A 23,042-nucleotide genomic window follows, 5' to 3' on the forward strand; every position below is an offset into this window, starting at 1 on the left:
GAAACGGTTAACACAATTGACATCTATAATAGATGTCCACGTCCCATCCACTGTGGACACCCCCAAGGTTGTTGACACGAGACGAACTACACGAGTATTAAAATAAGATGTGATAAGAAATTAGAGGTATTTTGATTAAAAAATTACATGTGTATTCTGATTTAAAAAATTATTTACTTCTTTCTTTTGTTTCCTTCTTTTTTTTTCTTTTCTTTTTTCTTTTCTTTCTTTTCTTTTCTTTTCTTTTCTTTTTTCTTTTCTTTTCTTTTCTTTTCTTTTCTTTTCTTTTCTTTTCTTTTCTTTTCTTTTCTTTTCTTTTCTTTTCTTTTCTTTTCTTTTCCTTCCTTTCTTATGTTCTCTACCCTTTTCCGGGATATGCTACCAACATTGACGAGTCCTGAAGACTTCACAATGACACTACGAAATCGTGCTGATGGAGCTCGCTTGACGACAATCGTGAGTCACGGGGTGGTGTAAGAGACGGTCCGAAAATCCCTCATCTGCCTCACGATCATCGCCGAAGACAGAGACTGAACACAGCAGTCCTGGCCTGGCTGAGGTGGGATTGTCTGCCAAGTGTGGCCTACGGGTGTGCCCACTGGGAACTGGTTATGCATTCCTGAGGAAAATTAGTGCAGGTCACAATGGACTGCGCCGTTCTTGCTGCCCAGGCGGGAAGGAACTGCGCCGAAGCGGAAAGGAACGACCTGTTCCTGTACACCTCTCCAGTACACCTGTCTTGTACGTCTGTCCTGTACCTGTTTCCCAAAGCAAACGGACCCATAACAATGGCTGTAGATTTCCCAACCTCTTGGCCAGTTGCCTCTCGCTTCTGAAAAGGACTATTAAAGGGACCTTCTGAAAATAACCGAGATCGGAGATCTCCCCACGGAAAGAAGACGAATCTATTGGCGGAAGACCACGAGGACTTCGTCTCATCCGTTGGTAGCTATTGCCTCTCTTTTTCCCCCTCTCTACTTTGTTTCTCTCTCTCTCTCTTACTCTCTTCTATTGCATTACTGTGTTGTGGGCACTTAATAAAGGTGCACTGTTTTGATTAAAACTGAAATCTCTTGTGTCCTTTTACACTCTGAGATCAATAAACGAACCATCACGACCCCCGCTTGCATTAGCGGATCGTGACAATCTGACACAAGACAAACCCCATGGACTTCCCATTCTCTTGCACTGTCATCTAAATTAACTTTGTGTATCATATGATAATTAACTTGACTTACCAACTCTGAAACTCTTTATGTTGCAAAACAGAAGTCACAGCTGCTCTGAACCAAAAAAAAAAAAAGCCACCAAGCTCACAAACAAATAAAAACCCAAAGAAATCATACTAATTAGAATAAATATTGAAAAACTACCAATGTCTTAAAGCATCTCACACTCCCTTCTACATGCATAATTCTGTATTTAACACATGCTTTAAAATACATGTCTTTATATCATCTGATATAATTTCTCAGATATTGTATTTCTTAGGGAAACTGTAAGTTATAGATATATTCACAGTGGACCAATATTTCTTATTTCTGTATATTTACGTCCATTACTTCATTAATTACTATCAATCACTTTAGAGTAACTAAGGCAATTTAGTCCACCTAATCCCCAGAGGACTAGATATTTACATCTCTGGAGGAATACAAGTCATTATCCCTAGGTTTTGGGGTTTTTTTCTTTTTAAGTGCTTTTTTTGTTTGAAAAAGACTTCAAAGACTGGCAGGAATTTTGTGTGTGTGTATGTATGTGTGTTTGTGTTTTGGGCTTTCAATGTTTTCTTAATTTTCTCCTGTGTAAACTGCTATTATAATTATATTTTATCAGGATAGAACTATAGGTGCAGGCATGAAGTTGCAGCAAAAAATTCCAATTAATTTAAAAAAAAAAAAAAGAAGAACTTAATCTGGAGATGATGGACATTTGTCTGAGTCATTCTGGGATAAATCCAAGGCTTACTTCAGTGTACCAAAGTGGTACTAGATTATGGTATATGCAACAGCAAATTCAACATAGGTAGGTTATGTATTGACCTCAAAGGTCAGAAAAATGGCATACTTGGATGGAAGTGACTCAATAGAAGTATTTAAACTGAGATGGCTGATCAGGTGATTCACGACAGAGTATACACCATTATGTTTGAGTACCACTTATTCAATGATTATGCAAAATAGTTACTGAATATAACTGAAGATTGGTTGTTGTGAGAAATGCATTTGCATTATTTATTATGTATGTATGAGCATTATTATGCATCTGTGAGCTTTAGAACTTGGTGCAAGTAAAATTTTGTGTGTTTTCTGATACTCATCCTTTCTTCATTTGGTAAGATTAGAAATAATTGGCCTGTAGATAATTAGCATATACAGAAGACCTTATTTTCAAAAAAAAGTGCATTTATTAGCCAGGTAGTTTCAAGTCCAAAATACAAGATAACTGTAAAAATTAGTGTCTAGAGTTCATTGTAGTTGCCAAAATATGTTTATGTTTATAGGTAAGGTCAAAAATAAGCCTTTAAATATATTGACCTGCATGAATACACATTCAGAAATTCAGAAGACACATATAATTGAATGTTTGTTAAAGCGTAAAACAAAAGCATGTGTAACCATTGCATAACCTCCACTGAATGAGGTAAAACTACAACAGATGTTGGCTCAGTTGTAATTCACATTTAACACTTTATAGATTGCTAGACTTTTCAGCATTGTCTTACATCTGCCTTATTTGAAACAGTGTAAAACATGAAGTAGGATATGTAATGCAGAAAAGTATACATATCTTTCCTGCAGTATAGGATGAATTCCTGAAATAGTAAAAAGTGTGACAGTTGAGTCTAGTCTGTTTTGTGTAATTTTAATCTCTATATGTATGTGTGTGTGAATGTGCATGTATATATATATATAAAAATTATATATACATATAAATAACAAATTATCAGAAGAAGATTAAAATTCCCAGTCAAATAAATGCACCAAGTAGTATTTTTTTTTTCAGTGAGTAGTCCATTTATATCAACAGACTAACTCACTGGAGTTTGCATTGTATTTGTCTTTGAATAAAGATCAATGTACAGATGCATTTCTACAGGAGCTAAACAGGGGATTAATCAAAATTTTGAGAGGTCCCAGGTGCGTGATCATTTTTGGTTTCCAAAGGTAAATCTCTTTTTATACCACTATGTTTTCTGAAAGGTCTACTTGTATTTTTTTTTTGTCCAAAATGGAAACTTTCTAGCAAGAAACCATTGTCCTTATCTTCAGTCAGAGATATAGGTAACAATCTAATTTATTTCCTCACACGAAACTGGTATATCACTGAATAAATTGCATAGTTTGTAGACTCACTTGATAAGGTAAACAAATGAGAGTCTTTGAATTTATATTACATTGAAGAATGAATTGTTTGAGGCAAGGTATGTTAAAAAAACGTAACACTAGAAAAGAATAAAAGATTGTTGAAAAGAGGAAACTAACCATTTTTGAAACTTGGATGGAACTATTTAAAAAGATAAGAATGGAAAATATATATTCTGTCTATATAAGGATAATATAAATCAAATTCTGAGAAAAAGAAAAGAGTTTAGACCGAAAGATACTGGAAATCTGCAGAAAGTGCAATCTCTTGTTGCATTAATAATAGAAAAAAATATTTGTCCAAAATAGCTCTAACTTCAATTGGAAATTAGCAAAGCTTCTCCTAAAAACATTCCTATTTCCATTCCAACAGGGAATGGAAAAATTGTTCATAAACAGCTAATCTTTGTGAAAAGATCAGTCCCAAAATGCTTCTGAAGTCAACTTCTTATGACCCTTCTGTCTTAGAAACACTGAATGAATAAACTAAATTTCCTAAAGACAACATTATCTTTTTTCGGAGAATGTTCTTGTGTTTTCTTTTTTCCATTTGTTTGTTTGTCCTGCAGTGCCAGTCCTTAATCATTTGTGGTTAGATTTCATCTTTTTACTTCTGATGGCTCTCCTTTTAGTCATTTACTGTCATGTTGACACAGACAGAATTCAAAAACCCTTGTATGCTGAACTAATCCTGAGGATTTCACATGGAAGAAATTCACCTTTCAGTCAAAGTAGTTTGCAATATGAAAAAAAAGGTAAAATAAAATGGGCCTATGCAAGGAATGCTTTTATGATTAGCTATTTATGAAATATTGTCAAGTAAATTGAAACAGAGAATATATGTGTAACTGTATATGTATATGTGTGGGTTTATATATATAACATGTATTTTCATCCACACAGCATAAATTCATAGCCATGCTGTTACACTACTTGCATCTAGATTTTCCTGCCTTACAACGGAGTACTTAATATTGTAACAGATTTAATTTCCATCTGTGGAAAGCATAGGTTTTTCTTTTACTGTTTATTTTTTAAGTCAATGTTTGTTCTAATTCTAGGAAGTTCCCTGGAATGCTATTTTCATTACACCCAATTGATTAAAGAATTATATTTTCTTTAGTTGAATAAATATATTGGCTGTTACATAAGTGTATAGCTATGAGTGTATACAGACTTTATAGTTTAATTTCTGGAGCCAATATTTTTTCTTTAAGAAAATTTATTTCTTCCTGGCTAGGTTGAAAGACATTCTGAAACATAAGGAACTTCATATTTTAATATAACTTTTATGTTAAAATAAAAAGTTTGAAAATAAATATACAAATACTGACATATTTTTTCCATTTCAAAGGAAACTGCCAATTTTCGTTCCAAGTACTTTTTCAGTTCTGATATTTAAAAATTCAAAGCACAGAATGAATTTTTTAATGTTAATTGGCTCTTTTATCTAAAGCTAAGTTTTTTGGGAAAATGAGAATTTTGTTCAGTTGCATTTATTTTACTGAAGTAGGAGTTATTCAAATTTTGCTGTTTCTGCATGGGGAATATTGAAACCATGTAATTTCCTACAAAATGTAAAAAAAAAAAAAAAAAAAAGGAAACATAAAACAGCCTCCCAAAACAGTGAAAATCCGTACTTCTTAAATTTCCCAGTCTAAAGGGACACTGGAAGAATATAGAAATCATAAAAGAAAAAAAGAAATATGTTGAAGTTGTCTCTGGAGGTTACCTAGGCCAACTTCTTGTTTAAAGAGCCAGTTCCAAAATTACATCAACATGTTGCAATGTTTAATAAGTACTGTTTGTCCCTGAGCAGGTGCCCATCCATTTTTAAAAACAGATTGGCAGCAAGAAACATGCAGTGAGCAAAGCTCAAACTGACTTGTAAATGCAAGTTCATAAAAGCCTAATATAGTTCAGTAACCCAAATGTTCAGCTTTGGCATTCACTTACAAAAATCTTGAGTCAAATGACTGTTTGAAGGTCTCATAAAACATCTGTAGTAAGGATAGGGACGGTCCCCTTGTATTCTGTTTATCTTCAATGCTTGCAGAATAAGACTGAATGCTTTACCACTAACTGAAGAGAATATTAATCTGAAAGGCAAAGTATTTACCAAGCTTTAGAATTTATCCTGAAGTTTTCAGATCAGATCTTGACTAACTTTCTAAAAATCATTTATTAATTGATCAGAGCCCACTAAAACTGAATAGTAATGAAATAATTTATCTATATATATAATACTTTAATTATCATATCAGATTTTTAAAATGAGTTCACATATTATCCAAAAACAGTCCTTGAAGCTAAGTCTTCCCATATGTTTTTAGGACACTAATTTCTTTTTTGTTGTTTCATCAAAATACGGAAAGCATAAGTTGAATTCCATGTAGAAGACATCTGGTGAGGTTTACTGGCAACAAGGAATCAGTAGATTAAATTGTAAGAGGGTTCTTTCACATATTGAAAATGAAGCCATATATTTGATATGCCTTTACTGAATTTGGTGGTCACAAAACAATCTCAAAAAGGAAGTACGGAATTGATTTAAACTAGTTCACCACAGATAGAAGCACCTTTTTGTAAAGCAGATCATTTTGATTTACAGTCCTTTGGGAAGTGTGATTTTGCCCAACCAAAGGCTGTCATAGAAAACAGAAGCCTGTGTATTTCTACAAACCCTGAAACTGGATAACCCTAAAGGTCTCTTCCAACCTTGAAGATTTTATGATTCTGTGAAACCCATTGTAAATAAAATTGCTATTGTAATTGAGCAACAGGAGAGTATCAATATCTTAATAATGATTTTATTGGTACAAAATTTATTTGGACACAAATATTTGACACAGATAACATCATCAATCATACAGTTCAGTATAATTATAATAAAGTAACATTTAATACATTTTTTTGGCACACAAAACTGTCCATGAGCAATAAATAAATACTGATTTCAAAAATAATCTATACTATTATGCTTTTTAATCATATTATCCTAAAGTGATGTTGTTTGAATATATTGCTCTGGTTCCTCCAGAAACAAAGAAAAGCAGAGGTGGTTTTGATCCAATTGCCTTTAGAATCAATAGAAAAGTTGTCATGAACTTTTCAGACACTGGATACAGCTATAAAACCTCAAGGACAGAACTACACCATGCAGTGAAATAAATTATAGATCTTATTTCCAAGCAGGACAGATATACCAGGAAAAAGAACAGTCTGTTTTAAAATCCACTCCAACAGCGTATACAGAACACACATTCACATTGAAGACAGTCTCTTCTGCCCCAGTCCAGCTGCGACCAGCACTCCAGATAGAGTGGAAAAGGATGCTCACTCTAACCAGTCAGCATGTGGAATCCTGGCTGGCAAACAAGTTTCCATAAAGAGCATACCTCAGGTTCATCTTCTCCATGGTGTTAAATTTCTGTGGACTCGCTCCCCTACCCCTTCCCTACCCTTTTTATTGTTTTCTCACTTAGGTGGTCATGGTTGGAAAAAGAAATCAATAGCCTTACTGGTCACAACACCCCAGGCCAATCCCTTTGACTTCCTCCATGTTTAAAGTCAAATAGTTGATATTTCCAGGTGGTTAATGGCTTCTGGCTCTCCTTTATACTCTCACCATCCCCAAAAATATTACTAAGAAGTAAAACTGTAACAAGTCCTTCTCTTATTTCCTCCCTGTGCACATCCAGATGAAAGTCAGATACCCTAGGTATGCCTCTCCATAACAATTTTCTATGTTTGTTTTGCCATTTCCCAGTCCATACCAAACCCATCTAACAAGTTAGAGGTAGGCAGATGTAGTCTTAGTAATCCGAGTGCTGCCTTCATTAGGTATCACCCTGTGACATCAACTCAGTACAGGACGTCAAAGCCAATTGTAACTAACATGGCAGACACAAGAAAATTCATCCAGGTGGGAAGAATAGAGAAAATGGGCTGCCAGTTTTTGTTGGCCATTAATAATGTTTATTCTAGCTAAAGTGTACTACTTCACCCTTGAAATACCTGATTTGAAGAATCTGTCAGTTATCTCCTCTTCCCAGCCAGAGTCTGCAGCATGACCTCTAATACCTTTAAGCCAGCCAGTGCTCTGCTGACCTTGTAGGTATTTGATGCACAGAAGCTTGCAAGAATTATAGTAGGAGGGAATTACTAAACTCAAGAAATTATAACAGTTCACAATGATTTTAACACAAGCATTGATTTACCTTTTGAATGCAGACAGGCTAAGCTGTAAAATGAAGTTCTGGTGTTAAAAAAACCCCAATGATTTAATTCAGAGGATCATTTATACAATATTCTTAACCCATAACAGGTATACCCTCCTCCACAATTTTCATGATCATAAGTACCTCCTGGCACCTAATTTGTCACCACTGTTAACACCACAGACTCAGAGATCTATTAATACAATTTCCATTCTTCTAACAAATATCAAATGAATACAATTCGCTTTTACAAGACCCCTTCTAATTTTGATAGGGGATGAAAATTAAAAATAAAAACCTAAGATGCTTCTAATTAAAATATATTTTTCATTAAGAGTATAATGCTCTGATAGAACATAACAATGATATAGACATCTGGTTCATTTATTTACTTTCTCCTCGGTGGTAAATATCCACTGGTTGGTCTATGCTTTATTGGAAGATGGACAGATAACCACTCTAACACTTCTGGGTGAATGGAAGTTATTGGTTGTTCTGTCTTATGCATGCATGTCTTGCAATAATTCTGTCTTTGGACAAACATGGAGATGCACCATACTCATTAAATAAGAAAATCTAATAAATATGCACCTGCACTGCTACGTACAAGGTTTCAGCCAAATTAGTTACTATTCCTGGCCATTAATTAAATAGCAGAATTTCTATATCGGGGAAAAAAAATCTGTGCCAGAGTATCTGTTCACTTTTCTTGAAATGCATTATTTGTATTTTTTAATACAGATTCTAGAAAAATAATGTGAGAAATTGATTGTACTCAGAAAACAGAATTGTGCATCAAGGAAACCTGCCATGTTGGACTAGGTCTTTGGCCACATTAGAATAGCTAATAAAAGTTTAACAATAATACACAGTGCAAGAATTTGTGTGATGCTTGCTTTAAAGACAGGAAAATACAGGGCACAGAGGTGGTTCTTAAGTGAGAGAATAGAAAGGATTGTAAAACCGAAATGCTATTTAATGGCTGCTTTTCAAGCAGCAATCTTCCAGTTTTGAAAAGTGGAATTGACAAAGGAATTAATGCATATCTTAGAATCATAGAATATCTTGAGCTGGAAGAGACCCGAAAGAATCATCAAAGTCCAACTCCTGGCCCGGCACAACACCATCCTCAAGAGTTACAACATATGCCTGAGTGCATTGTCCAACCTCTTCTGGAGCTCTGTCAGGCTTCATGCTGTGACCATTTCCCTGGAAAGCCTTCAGTGCTCAACCACCCTCTGGGTGAAGAACCTTTTCCTCATATTCAACCTAAACCTCCCCTGACACAGTTTCATGCCATTACTTTGGGTCCTATTGCTATTCACCACAAAGAAGAATGTAATTGTGACACGATTTCCGAGTTCTTCATGCTCTGTTTAGAGCATGCAGTAGAGGAGGATGAAGGGTCAGCAGATGTTTTTATTACACTGATTTTCCCTTCCAAGGAACAAAATACATTAGTATCAATGAGGGACCTGGTAATTTAATACTTAGTTTCTTCATCATTACATCCTGTATACTCACAGTTAAACTCTGCACCTTTTCAAGCTACAATTCCTGTGTACCTTTCCATCAAGTCATGAAAAAAATTTAAAAATCTGATTTCAATTCAATTCTCAGGATATGTGTTTTTTCTTAAATCCAAACTCTTGTTTTGTGCTTTCCGAAATGTCCTCCTATGGTTCAGTTCAATCTTGGGGTTAGTCTGCTATTCAGAAATAGTTGGAACATTCCATATAGCAACTGTTCTCAAACATAGAATAGTCCTAGCTTTTACTAGCAGAATTCCAGAATCTAGGAATATCTAGTTTGTATTAAATTATGTGAAGCAGTAGAGAGTTTATAACAAGAAAATTTAGCTGTTCAGGATGAAGGAATTCTTCTACCCATTCATTATTCCTTAAATTGACTGTTTGGTTTTCTAATTGAATAAGTCTTTGTAATTACTAAGAACTCATAGATGATAAGCCTTCTTGTCTTCCAATGAAGTCCGTCACTTGATCCTGAAATCCTGTCTGTAACAGCAAATCGTGTAAATTAATGAAATCTCTGCATTGCTTTCAATGAATTTTCTATCACTGCAGAGGGAAGTAAACACAGTTCTATCATGACTACTGTTCTAAGACAAACTATTAAAAAATATTCTCTTGATATATTGAATATTTTTTAATATTCTCTTGATTACCTTTTGGTCAAAACATACCAAAATATAAAACACCAGCTTTATATTATATGAAAATAAGTATGTCACAGTGGAATTTTAGCCAGGTATCACAACAGACCCAGAAATGAACACACAGAAAATTAAACAGGAAATTAAAATTAATGAGGCAACACTTTTTACTTGTTACAACGTATTTTAAATTTTTATTTTAAAACTGAGTATAAGACAAAATCCTTCCAGGTTTATGCAAGAGTAGGACATTGAAACTTGCCCTTGGCTTCATTAAGTTCAGCCTAGAGATGTGTGCATACATGTGGGCACACATCCACACAGATATACACACTGTATACTACTTGTTTAAATGAAACTTCCCTGGAGGCTTTTCTGTATAAGAGAAATCTTTTGCCTTAGTACATTACCAGTCTGTCATTTCCAGTCATAATGAGCTATTTTACTTTGTATCCACTTGAAATTTTTTATGAGAATCTTTGCTCTTCCATATGGATAAGTATTTTATGATTTTCATTCTTCATTGATTTAAAGGTCATTATCAATTCTAGTTATTTTGCCCATAGCTCTTTTTTGTTTTCATGCAACATTCCAGTCCTTCACTGACCTTTGAAATACTTATGAAAGTTACGGTAATTTTTTTATCTGAATTCATCGGCTTTGAAGCATAACTGTCTTCCATCATACACTCGTAACTTAGCCTGTAGGAGCTGTGAGTCATATTCCTGTTTAAAACAAGTTTAATGCAGAAAGCAATTATTAAAAAAATGTGAACTAACTTAAACTTAGTTTGAGGCATTAACCTTCCCATTCATTCAGCCACTTTGACTGGATAAGTGCTGCCTTAATTTTTTGTTGCCTGTCAGCAGAAAAGTATCCCATCAATATGCAATAACTTGAAGAAAAGAAAGGATGTGCTGTGCTGGTGGGCAGAAACAATACAGATTTCTGTCTCTGAATACAAATTATTGAGCAGTTTCTATGTTACGCCGTCCATTAACTTCAATGAGAACATTTTGTAATGCCAAATATATAACAATATCTGCTTCAGCATTCTCTCTGTATGACTTTGCTTCACATTGAGTTTTTATTTTTTCTTCTAATTTTTTTTAATATGTCTATATGGGGATTAATATTGCTGTGTCTGGGAATTTCTAAGCAGAGATACTACATGTGTTAAAATTATGTCAATTTAAAATTCCATTGGCAGGTCAACATTTAGCTTCTGTGAAATAGGAACAAGGGTGTAATCCAGAGCAGTGAACAACCATCTTTTGTTTATGTATCAGTAGGAAAGTCAAAGCCAGCAGCTAGTAAGTTGTCTGAATACTTCAGACATTAAAAAAAATCCCCAAAACAAAAAACTCTCAACAAGCACATCTTACTTTTCCTCTTTCACCCCCTAAATCAGAGTTACCAAGATTTTCCTATGTCACAGAGCAGATTCCATCCCCTTTTACTTGCTAAAAATGTGAAGTAAGTATATTGGTTTGAATGGGGCAGTTTACTGAGATTTTTAATCATGGAATTTAGAGTGATTTGGGGTTCTCTTTCATCTCTTCTCTCTCTCTCTAATGTTGAATGCAAAGCTCTTTTGGGAAATCCAGGTGATTTCAAGTAACAACAAAAATGCCATATGTCACTTGCTGCTGTGCTGACAAAAGCAGATTCTAGTCAGAAAGGCAAGGAGCTTAAACAAAGGAAAGGGCAGCTACATGATCAAAGGGTTAGTGCAGTTAAATTAATTTTAGTCCCTTCTAATACAGTGCAATATAGTACAAATCCAGTTTTCACATCCAGCAAATGGGTATATACCTCCTTCTACCACAATCCTGGGAAAAAAGATGTTTTTCACATAGTAATTGCATCTGTGGAACTGTAGAGAAAAAGCAGTAGGAAAAAATAAATAAAATGCCTTCTTTGGTCCAGAAAGATTTCCAGCTCTGCAAATATTACATGATCCCCATTAATATAATCCCCTTTTACTCTCACCTCTTCAAGTAGAGCTTTTGAGCAGCTATCAGAGGGGAACTGGGAAACTGGCAAACATAAGATGAATCAGGCCACAGTCATGCCTTTATAATGGTGCTGACAATGTTTTTGACCTTCATGCATTGGCAGGTAGTTTATTTTCACCATGACTCAGAGCTTTAGTTGTCAACAATTGTCAGTAATATCTCGGTTTATTGTGCATTTTTAGGACATATGTAAGTTTATTTCAATGGATTACCAGTGGAAGAAAAAGGATACTCATAATTCAATTTATAAATAATGGTATGGAAAAAATAGTCCTCATATATTCTTATGACTTATAAAATTACAACTAAATAGTTAGCCACCAGGCTAAAGAGAAATCAAAATCTTTATAAAGATATCACCTGCAAACAGATCAATTAGCCTTTTATTTATTAAGAATATAATATTAATAATATTATAATTCAAGGCATTAGAAGAATAAAATTCTCTTTATTCTCTCATTTTCAGTTTGTCAACAGTGACTTTTCTTGTAAAGTCATCTATATTTTTTTTTTCAGATTTACCTAGAAAAACCAAAATCTACAAACAACTTATTTTCCAGTATTACCAAAACTGGTCACATGAAACAAAAAAACAATTGACTAAAACACAGAATGTAATAATAATTTAAAATCTTCACAGTAATAGCGAAATTATATTTTCCCCATTGCTTTATAAATTGTCTTATTTTAATTTTGCCAAAAATATGAGTATTTGTTTTGTTGGTTTTTTTAATGGGCACAGGAAGGTGCATTTAAAACAGAAAATCATTCTTATTTCTACTTAATTTGTGTGAATCATCAAGGAATGAGGAGGAGTAAAGTCTCTCCTTTTGTGTTTCATCATTGACAAGTATGAGACTGAGAGCGCAAAAAAGTTTCTAACTTTGATAGCTAAACTCTGAGTATTGGGGCAAGGAACACAGTAGGTGTTTAAGAACTCTCTCACCTTAACTTGTGATTCATTCTCTATGCTGTTTGCCCCCCAGTAGCCAGCTGAACGTGTACTGCTCTTGGCTAGGCTGGATTTAATTTGCTTCATAACGGGCATGTTGCTGCTCTGTTTCAAACTTGTGACTGAACCAGCGGTTTAATTACTGCTGAGTAGTGCTTGTACAATATTTCACTCTCCTCCCCTTCAAAGTGGGGAAGAAGTTGGGAGGGGACATAGCCAGGACAGCTGACTCCAACTGACCAAAGGGACATTCCTTGCCCTATGGTCTCATGTTCAGCAATAAAACTGAGGGAGAGTTTTTCTAGAAAAGTCACTGCTCACGGGTTTTGTGGACGTAATATGTGGATGTTGGTCTGCTAGTGGGACATGGTGAGAGATCACTTTGGGGTTTTGTTTTCTTTTGTTTTGGTGGTTTTCTTACTTATTACTTTGTCTTACTTATTAATTTGTGAGTTTTTCTTGCTTTTGCCCTTCTAACTCACTCCCCCATACTGCTGAATGAGAGTACATGACTGTCTGTGTGGGAGCTTTCCCATTGGCTGGAGTCGGCCCACCACTATGTATTAAAAACAATTAATCCTCCTCTGGGAAGGTCCAAAAAAGGGTAAAGTCTATGCAGTAACATCAGCACGGTCTTCATATCTCTTTAGACTTTTACAGAGCAGGCAAAGTGATGAGGTTTTTTTTTCAGATATCAAAATAACCTTTATTTTCACTTTGAAAGAATATGGTCACCGAAGCCATCATTTTACTTACCACTGCCTTCAGAAAAGAGAGAAACTCACAGAAGTGGTGTAATGAATAAGCCCTGGGAAAGTCAGTTGTGCTAGATCAGCCACATCAGTATCAAAGCTACTACCAGCAGAGTCATTTTCACCCTGAGAAAAGAAAGTTGTGATATAATATACATATTAGATGGAAGCTAAAGGCAAATGCTAACTTGAAGTTAAGTGGCTAAACAATAGATTTAGCACCCTTTCAGAGATCCTTTCAGGGTCTGGTATAAATGACAGAAAAACTCCAGAAAACCTTAAGTTGGAGTATCAAATATAAACTAGGTAATTTTAAAATGTTTCTAAACGGCTTGAGATACTTTCTTTTTGACACCCAAACCCCTTCCTAAGTGCTGCTCATTGCATTTAAATTCCAATATTTCCAGTTCACCAAAAAGATCAAAGTAATAAAGGCTTTCTGCCTGGATTTCTACATGTCTTTTTCTATGTAAGATTGCAAGAGAGAAGTGTGAGCTGGGAACGTGTTATGCTCATTACATTCAACATGCAATGTATTTCACCTTAGAGGACAAGGGGAAACCAAAGAGCACAGTGTCATTCTTGAGGTTACACTCCACATGTATCTCCTCCAGTGAGACAATGCCCTGCTTCTTCCACCAGAGCTTCCAGGAGAACTATGAGTCAATGCACAGCTTGAAAACATATATGGTCACAACTAACATTTCCACAGTCTCAGAAAGCTTCTGCTGCATACCTAATTATATAAACACTTTATTATGTATTAACGAGTGATAAAATACTCTACATACATTCGGCAGGTTCTATTTTAAAGAAAAATTGAGAAGATAAATACTTAATTTAAGTATTATTTACCATATCAAGGGAAGAGCATTGTAGTTATATACATTGCTACAGGACCAGGAAAAATAGGTTTTTCTTTGTAATTTGTATAAGCATTAGTCACTGCCTCAAGAAAACCTTAAAAAGAACACATAAAGTATTCATATTTTTACTTAAAATAACATTAAAAATGAATGCATTCTCATTACATTGGCTCATTAATATTTTCAATTTATTCATACTGTATTCTCTTATTTTTAGCTTACATTTTATTATTTAATAATACCATACCAAGGCTGAAGTTTCCTTTTTACCAATTTAAAACTCAGTGCAGTTGATGAGTAGATGGGTTTGAAAATACCTTTAATCAAACATGGCTATCATGTTCTCCAGGCAGAGGGATACATTAAAATCTATAAATTCTTAAAATACTGAAATTTAATGTGTAATGGGCTTAGATATACTTCAACAAAGTTTAACAAATTTTGCTTTTTGTCAGCATACTACGGCTATACAGTTTGTTTAAATCAGCTGGTGAATGATGTGACTCATTCCCTGAAGTCATGACATTTTATGCCAGTTAGGTAAAACAATCTAAAAGTAAAGAGTATTTGTAATCATCTCTGGCATTTAGCTGACCTGAAATATATGAAATAAGCAAACAGGAAAACTATGAGATTTGGGCCTGACTCTAAGGTGTCCTTAAAAAGGGAAATTGTCCCATATTCCCCAGCAGAAAAGCAAAAGTAAAATCTGTCTTGGGCAAATCCAGTAGAGATTTCCTTAATTTTCTTCCTTAGATTTTAGTCTTAGAAACATTTTCTCAAATTCTTTTGCAAATTAAGAGCTAAATACAGAGGCAGAGTCATAGTCAGTTTACTCGTAGAATGATAGAGCACATCTGAATTAAGCCAAGATTAATTTAATTTATGTTGACAATCCTCAATTTAAAATCTCTAAAAGGAAAATATAAGCAAAACTATTTACAAACTATTTGGCGAAAATGATATCAAACATGTTTCTGTTTAATTGCCTGCTAACTTGGGCTTCCGATTTACTTTAGAATGGAAAATTACTTTATTCAAAGCCAATATGAATAATTCTATTTCACATAATTGATTAAACTTGTACTAACTTGTGCTTAAACCTTTCATCTGCCATCAAACTTCTATCCAAGGTTCTCTAAAAAAGATTAATTTCTATAGAAGTTCACTGACTTTTTCTCTGATTTTAAGATGAATCTGAATGCCATTCAGGAGAGTTTGGTGCTTTGCAAATTCACGATCATACAGATTTTTATGTTACAAAACCAGAGTTGTCTAAGGTAGTTTAGACTAAGATATGCTCTAAAAATAGAATTTCAAGCAAATACACCTTTTTAATGTATGTTGTATATAGAAAGTTATGCAAGGGAGTTCTGATGTATGCTGAGATTTAAACAAAAGAAGAATGTTTAATGCACACTTAGAGATCCCTTATTATCTAGCTCAGTCTCAGTGGAACACTTGAACATTGGAACATTTGAATCATCATGGCATCACAAGTAGTCACCAAGAAACTATTTTGGACCTGATAGCTGAGTTTTCTGGGCTTGGGTTGCTCACTTGAGGGTAGTTAGAACACCTTCCTGTGTGGGACTGATAGAGTCTCAGACCTATTGCCTTTGTCTCAGAATATATGTGTTATACATATAAATGTATATGATGATATGTATATATGTTATACATCATTCACATTCTTGTAACTGTTTATATTTGTGTTCTGTGTGTGGTAATCTATATTTTAAGTATATTTTAAAAGAACATCAATATCAAAGTATTGCCATGATTTCATATTTTTTAAAATGCATTACTACTGCTACTGTTTTGGTCTCCAGGATTAATTAAATTTTCACTACACAGCAATTCTCCTCCAACAGTAAAATCATATGCCCCTTTTGCTAGATATATGCTAGCTCTTACTAGTTGTTATGCCATGCCAGCATTTCTTGCTCCTTTAATTTCCTATTTTTTTGCCTGCAGCACTGATTTTCATAGGTATGGTCTGGATTTTTTGGTTTCATTTGATTTATTCTCACTGGTTAATTTCCAGTTGTTTCCATATTTCATGTGTCGTCGGTATCTTTGATATCTGCCTTTAGAGCTTACATTTTTTACACTTCTTCTTACTGATGTGTCTCAAAAATACGGGTATGGGCTTTTTTTCCTTCCTTTTGTAAAAATTCATACTATTTAATCCCAGATTTAGAAAACATTCAAAATAGAAGTATTTTAAAAATTACCTTTCAAACTCAGTTTAAACATTAAAAAGTATAAGAATTTTATTTAGTTTCTCCCAAATTTCAATAACAATTTTAATTTTTTGAGAATATCCAACTAAGTTTATCTATAGAAAATTTTATTTAATAGCTTTAAAATATCATAAAGAGGGTTTTTCATATATGTTTCATGTAAATTCTGGGTTTTACTTCATTTCCCCTTAAATTCACATTATATATATGTGGAAATTAATGCTACAATGAAATGCACTGTGGTATTTTTCTAAGAAAGTTAATTTAAAATTTTTATTAATGTTTTAATATTTTATATCAGCACATTACTCTATGAAAATCAAAATTAATCCATTGCTATCAAAGAAATCTTCCTGATATTTTTCAAGAATTTAGCTCTAAATTTCTATTCTTCCTTAGCTCTTCTGTTTTAGGAACTGGACTGCAGTCTTCAACCATTATAAGTCCAAATATACTCTATTTCCATAAAAAATCAAACAAAAGAAAACATCACCACATCAGTAACAAAAACAGGCATTAGTTTAAAATATTACTGTTTATATGTGCTCTGAAACAGTCAGGTTTCACTGCTGGAATGTCATATATGTTCCTTATAGGTACATGTCATATATGTTACTATTCTGTGTGCTTACCTTTTGCAGCAAGCAAAAAGAACACTAAATTTTCTTTATCTGCTGTACATTCCGGTCTAATGATGAACATTTCTATGGAGGGATATGAAGGAAAAAGTGGTCTGAAAAATTGAAGATAGAGACAAAAGTTATGAAACTGTGAACAAAACAGAGGGGAAAGAGTCATAATAGTGGTTTCATAGTCTGAACAAAACACTAGCTTCAAAACCCTACCTATAATTATATAGATAGAAAGGAAAAAAAAACATTACCACCGTCAGAAAATCTCTACAAACAGATGACCCTTTTAACATTTTAATTGTACTTCAATTGCCTTCTTATTTCAAATAAAATTGCAATAGCCTAACGAGAGACACACCAACTGAACCAAATATTTAGGTTGACTTTTTCACAAAATCTCCAAACAGGAACAATTTCTTGCTGTCACTGGAAAGTACAGTTCTACATCTTCCACTTGCATAGATTGCACAAGCTATGATGATCAGCTGATCCCATTTTCAGTTTCTTTAGGCCATAAACTACCAGTAAGCAAGTTCAATTGTTTTAGTAAGAGTAATTGTTTTATGTCGAAATTATTTAGCTGGGTCATTTTTTACTGCAGGGTCAGATAAGCAAAACCATCTGATAGGGAAAGTGAATAGAACAAGAGAGAAAATGGGTTTGAGGTAATTTTTGAGCCATTGTGTCAGCTAGCCATCTCAAAGATTCCTGTATTTCCACTATTTCACTGCTCCATGAAAGTAACAGTTTTAAATCAAGTGAGGATGCAGAAGTGTTATGTATGTTGACCACTGGGTTACAACAAGCAATGCTTTTCAATCTGCAGCCTCCCCAGTTACCAGGTCACCATGTCAAACATAAAGTGGCACTGCCTTTAACCCTGCTGTCACCTGCGCTGGAGCTTTGGGTGAAGGCAATCAGGGGGTTGTACCTGCTGCTTGAACAATGATAATCATGCTGGTTAGAGCACTTAACTGAATTCTTGTGTCTGGTAAGCAATAAAGACGACCCTGTGAGAAGAACGTGCTAAAATTATGTTGGTATAAAAATGCAAGTGTAACAGGCGTATAGAAAGAGTAGGTAAAGGGAAATTTTATGTAGGTTAAATCTAAGGTTTTGATTGTGTGTCTCCATTCTGAGAATGTAAAGAGGGAGAAAAGCCCCTCCAAAACACAGAAGTGGGACAATGTTAAGGCAATTTCAGCAATATTCTGCAACTGCTCAGTGTGCTGGTTTGGACAAATTTGGAGGAAAGTATCCTCTGATAGAAGGCAGGTTACAACCATCCCTCCCCCACCAGGTTCAGGAAAAAAGAAATTTTCCTCAGAGGAAAGTAAAAGAGATAAAAAACCTATTTATTTAACAAACACACAGGAAAAGGATAACAATCCTAAATAATAAAGTCTCTCGCTGTGGAGAGAAGCCTGGGAAGATTTCAGAGTCCTTCTGTAGGTGTGGTCTCTTTCCTCCTCCTTGGAGCTGGGTCGGTGTGGGCCCACCTCCGGGGCCTCAGTGGAAAACTCTCCCAATGTATTCTGATGTTGAAACAGTCCAGAAGAGAAGAAAGGAAAAACCAAAGTCCCAGGAAAACAAAGTTCAACTCCCATCTCCCTCCGGAGAAAAGGAGCCAAAAGCTGGCTGAAAAGCAAGAAAGGTGCTTCCTCCGGTTGCTGCTACCGCAGCAGCAGAACGCAGAGGAGTGTGTGTCTGTGTCCTTGAACAACTGTTTTGAAAAGTTCACTTGGTTTTTTCTTCTCTTCCCCCTCTCGGGCTCAGTTTAAAGGCACAGAATAGCACAGGATTGATTTCTGGGCATAGAGCAGCGATAGGGGATACACATCATAAAGTCACCCCAACACACTCAGTCTTGGAGTACAGGCTGAGTCAAGCAATGGGAGTTTGGAATGAATATGCATCTTTGCAGAAAATCTGAATAAATAAACGCCATTAGATCCTGGAAATACGATCAGTTGAACAAGACTTGTGGAACTGTGATTATACTGGTTTTTTTGAAGACAACACAGCTTAAGTGTCCTTTGCACCAGATTTTCAATCTCACCTATGTATGCCCTTTGTTCCTGCATCATCACAGCTATTCAAGAAACTCTTAAGTAAACAGAATAAAAAAATTCGTAACTCTGAAAAAATATATCCTTCTGTAGGTACAAAAATGCTGTTAGTGAGGATCTTCTTGTTATTTTCTAAGTCCGTGAGAGACTTTTCTCTCTCACAGAAGAGGTAGCAGGGAATGTAAACAACCAAGCCACCTGCAACCTTGGAAAGTCTTGTTTATGGTATAGTAGAAAATATTTTGATAATGGATGTTTTAGGATTTTGGCCAATCACCCCCAAGGGGTGGCTGGTCCTTTGTCCAATTAGACTATGAAGAAAAAAGTCTATAAAAGAGTTTGTAAAATAATTAAATAAATCAATCTTGCTGCACAATTCCTGCCGGCTGGATCTTCTCCTCCTCCTCCTCCCTATGGCTGCGGGACACGGTGATATACCTTAGGAACCAGGCCTGTGGTAATATCCTTCAATTTCTGGTTCTGAGTAACTTTTCAACTAATATTTTTGTGCCAGTACAGTAAAAAGTGTATTATATAATGCAGTGAAAAGATGATTTTTTAAATGTATTACCCTCAATCTCATCTCAAGAAGACTCCACTGGACTACAATCTTGATTTGGTTCTTCCAGCATTTTCCCAAGTCCTGACAAATACACTAACACTTACAAGATTTTATTTTTTATTTGTACAATTGGCTTTCATTTTTAAGGGATTTTCTCATCAGTAGTGAAATACTTCATTTATCTTTAGCTCCCTGAAGTTCATGTATGTGTATTCAGCAGCTATCCCTCATGCAAATAAAAATTTAAAGTGATTGTGAATTCTTAAACTCCTTTTCTTAAAATTCTCCCAGCCTCAAGTGCACTAGTTCTCTACTTGCATAGAAGTTTTATCTTCCAATTTTCCAGCAACTAAATAACTGTTCATTATGTTTTATTTTTTCTGTATTTAACTAGTATCAGAATTGATGTCACACAAAAGTAAACTAACCCAAGAAGTTGTATATCTCTGTTAAGACATCTGAAGTTCTTAATTCACTCAGATTAAGTCTTTTGCTAGTTTATATAATGCAGGGACATTATAGCTAGCAAATATGTCTTAGATGGCATACTTTGTTCAGTCTTAGGGTAATTCTTAAATCTATCCCAAATTTAATGGTATGTACACAAGATAATTTTTTTTTATATATAATAAGAAAATGGAGATACTCTGTGGCTTAAATATTTGGTGAGACAATACTTTTAATTTTGACAAGTTAAAATCTTGTCTCAGTTTGGCATCTAATACTTAAAATGAATAGCTGTCATGGCTCAAAGCATGGGAAGTGGAACTGAAGGTACAGGGTCCTAGCCTCAAAACTCTTTTAAAATTGATTAATATTGTGAGTTTAGGAGCTTTGTTATTATACTTAAAAGCTTTTAAGTGAACCTTTGCCTAGACAAAATGTGAGAGGAGAATAAACACTGTTTTAATTCCATTTAAGTAACAGGGAAGAGAGGATCAGAAAAGTCAGTTGAAAAAGTTCATATTAGAAATTTCTGGGAAATAAGGGGATGAGCGTAAGTCTGCTCATTTTTACTCTTGCACCATGGACAATAGACCCCGTGCCCTGGACCTCTTACTATTTTTTAACTTTAAAATTATATTCAAAGGACAGCTCATGTCACAGGCGAGCTCAGGAGGTCTCCAGTCCAACCTCCTGCCCACAGCAGGATCACTTCTAAGGTCAGACTTCCAGTTGCTGAGGGCTTTGTCCAGCTGGGTCTTGAAAACCTTCAAGGATGGAGATTGCACAGAATCTCTGGGCAGATTGCTAAGCTATTCTCAGAGATAAACTTTTCTTTAGATCCAGCATGAACACCTTTTTTCTCAATTTATGCTCATTGACTCTTCAGTTTACCTAGGTCCCCCTGCATAGCAGTCCTGCCTTTAAGTGTATTGACATACCCTCTGAGCCCCTCAATAATTATCTGTATTATAGGTCCACATCATCTCAGGCAGAAGATGCATTTAGGTTTTCTGCATGCATATATTTCAGATGTTTCACAATACGAGTAATAATCTTTCTCTAATCTGTAAAATATTCAAAACCTCTATTAGTATCATCACCACTGTTCCCTTGAATGACACTTTCCTTCAAATGTCTTACAATTTAATTCATTTTTTCTTCATATTAATATTCCTTCAATAGGCTGAAAATCAGGAATTTGGAAGACCTATGTAGGAGCCCAGTATTAACTTTTTGCCTGTCTGAAGTAACCAACTCTCTTCCAGATCTTTTGGGGCCAATATTTAAGGTCTGAAAAGCTCTAATTAGGACATGACTTCAAATTTCACCTCAATTATTGTTTGCCAACATTTCTTTCTGTATGGTATATTTGCACAAATTATAAAGCCTTAGTTCAACAAGAATCTTTTGTTCCCCCCCAAATAAGGAAGGGTCATGGTTGCAATTTTTCATCCATGCTTTAAACTCAAAGGTTAAAATACAATGTTTAAATGGTGACAGAAAAGTCTCAATGAAGAAATTGGGGTCTTTGACCTCAATCTCTACTCCTTGGAGTGGGAGGTGGAAGAATCACTCTGTGTTTGCTAGCTGAACTACAGTAACCTGCACCTGACAATTTAACCTTTTAGGTTTTGAGCATTTTTCAGATCAGACCAAAAGCATCAAAGTCCGTGTAAATAACATACTGCAGAAAATTTTCTCTCACTTAAAACTAAAACCAGAAAAACCCCAACTATTTAAGTACCAAATGACATACAGTAGACTGTGCAAAATATCACATTATGTACATATTTAATATTCTTTTACCTCCTAGAGGAGTTTCACTATCTTTCCATCTTAGATTTACATTCAACTTGCATGTCATGGGAGATCAGACAGGGTAGGCTTTGTTATCAGAGGAGCAGAGAAGTTTAGGACAAGACGAGAGGAAGAAGAGATCACAAGTAAAAATCATTGACTTGAGAAACACTTCAAATCCTATTCAAACTGTGGAAAGAGTTTGGCTTTTTTAATACTATTGTTCACTGTTTGTTGTCTGAAGTGTAGGTGGTGAATACACTGAAGTAAATAGATAACCTTAAGACACGCTTTCTTTACTAATATACTAAATTACCATGCCTGGTTTTGCAGCCCAACTTGATAAATTATGAGTCAGAAAAAGAGGAGGAAGGACAGGTACTTAATAATAGCTAGCTTTTCTTCCAGATATACTGAAATGTATCAAAATACATACTCAGGTGCTAATGATGGGGTTTTTTTAGAAATAAAATGTTAACCTAAAGAAAATTATTCCAGCAAATAGCTTAAAAGTTTTCTGAATCCTAAGTTTAGTTATACTTCCTTTACAAGCCTTCATGGCACCTCTAAATTAAAATTTGTCTGTTGAGTCAGACCAATGGTAGTTCCCATAGCAAATTAATAACTTGTTGAAATTCTCCTGTGCATCAACAAGAATTAAAGGCAAATCTGTAGAAAGGACAATTACCTAATTTACTCTGTTCTCTGCAGCTTTTCTTGGTAAGGTCAAAATCAAGCACATATTGTGATACAATAAGAAGTAATATTTTATCACTAGCAAGTCCCGCTTCAAGGCTTTTTACAGCTCCAGGTAAGAGTTTGTACATATAAGGAAGGAAAGTATTTTGTTATTCTATCATCTCCTCAAAATTATAACTGAAGTGTTCTGTCACAAGTCTCTTTGTGTGGAATTCAAGCTGCTCCGTTGTTGTTTCCAGCAGTT

Source organism: Corvus cornix, chromosome 2 (genome assembly GCF_000738735.6).
Source record: "Corvus cornix cornix isolate S_Up_H32 chromosome 2, ASM73873v5, whole genome shotgun sequence".
NCBI classification, from domain to species: Eukaryota; Metazoa; Chordata; class Aves; order Passeriformes; family Corvidae; genus Corvus; species Corvus cornix.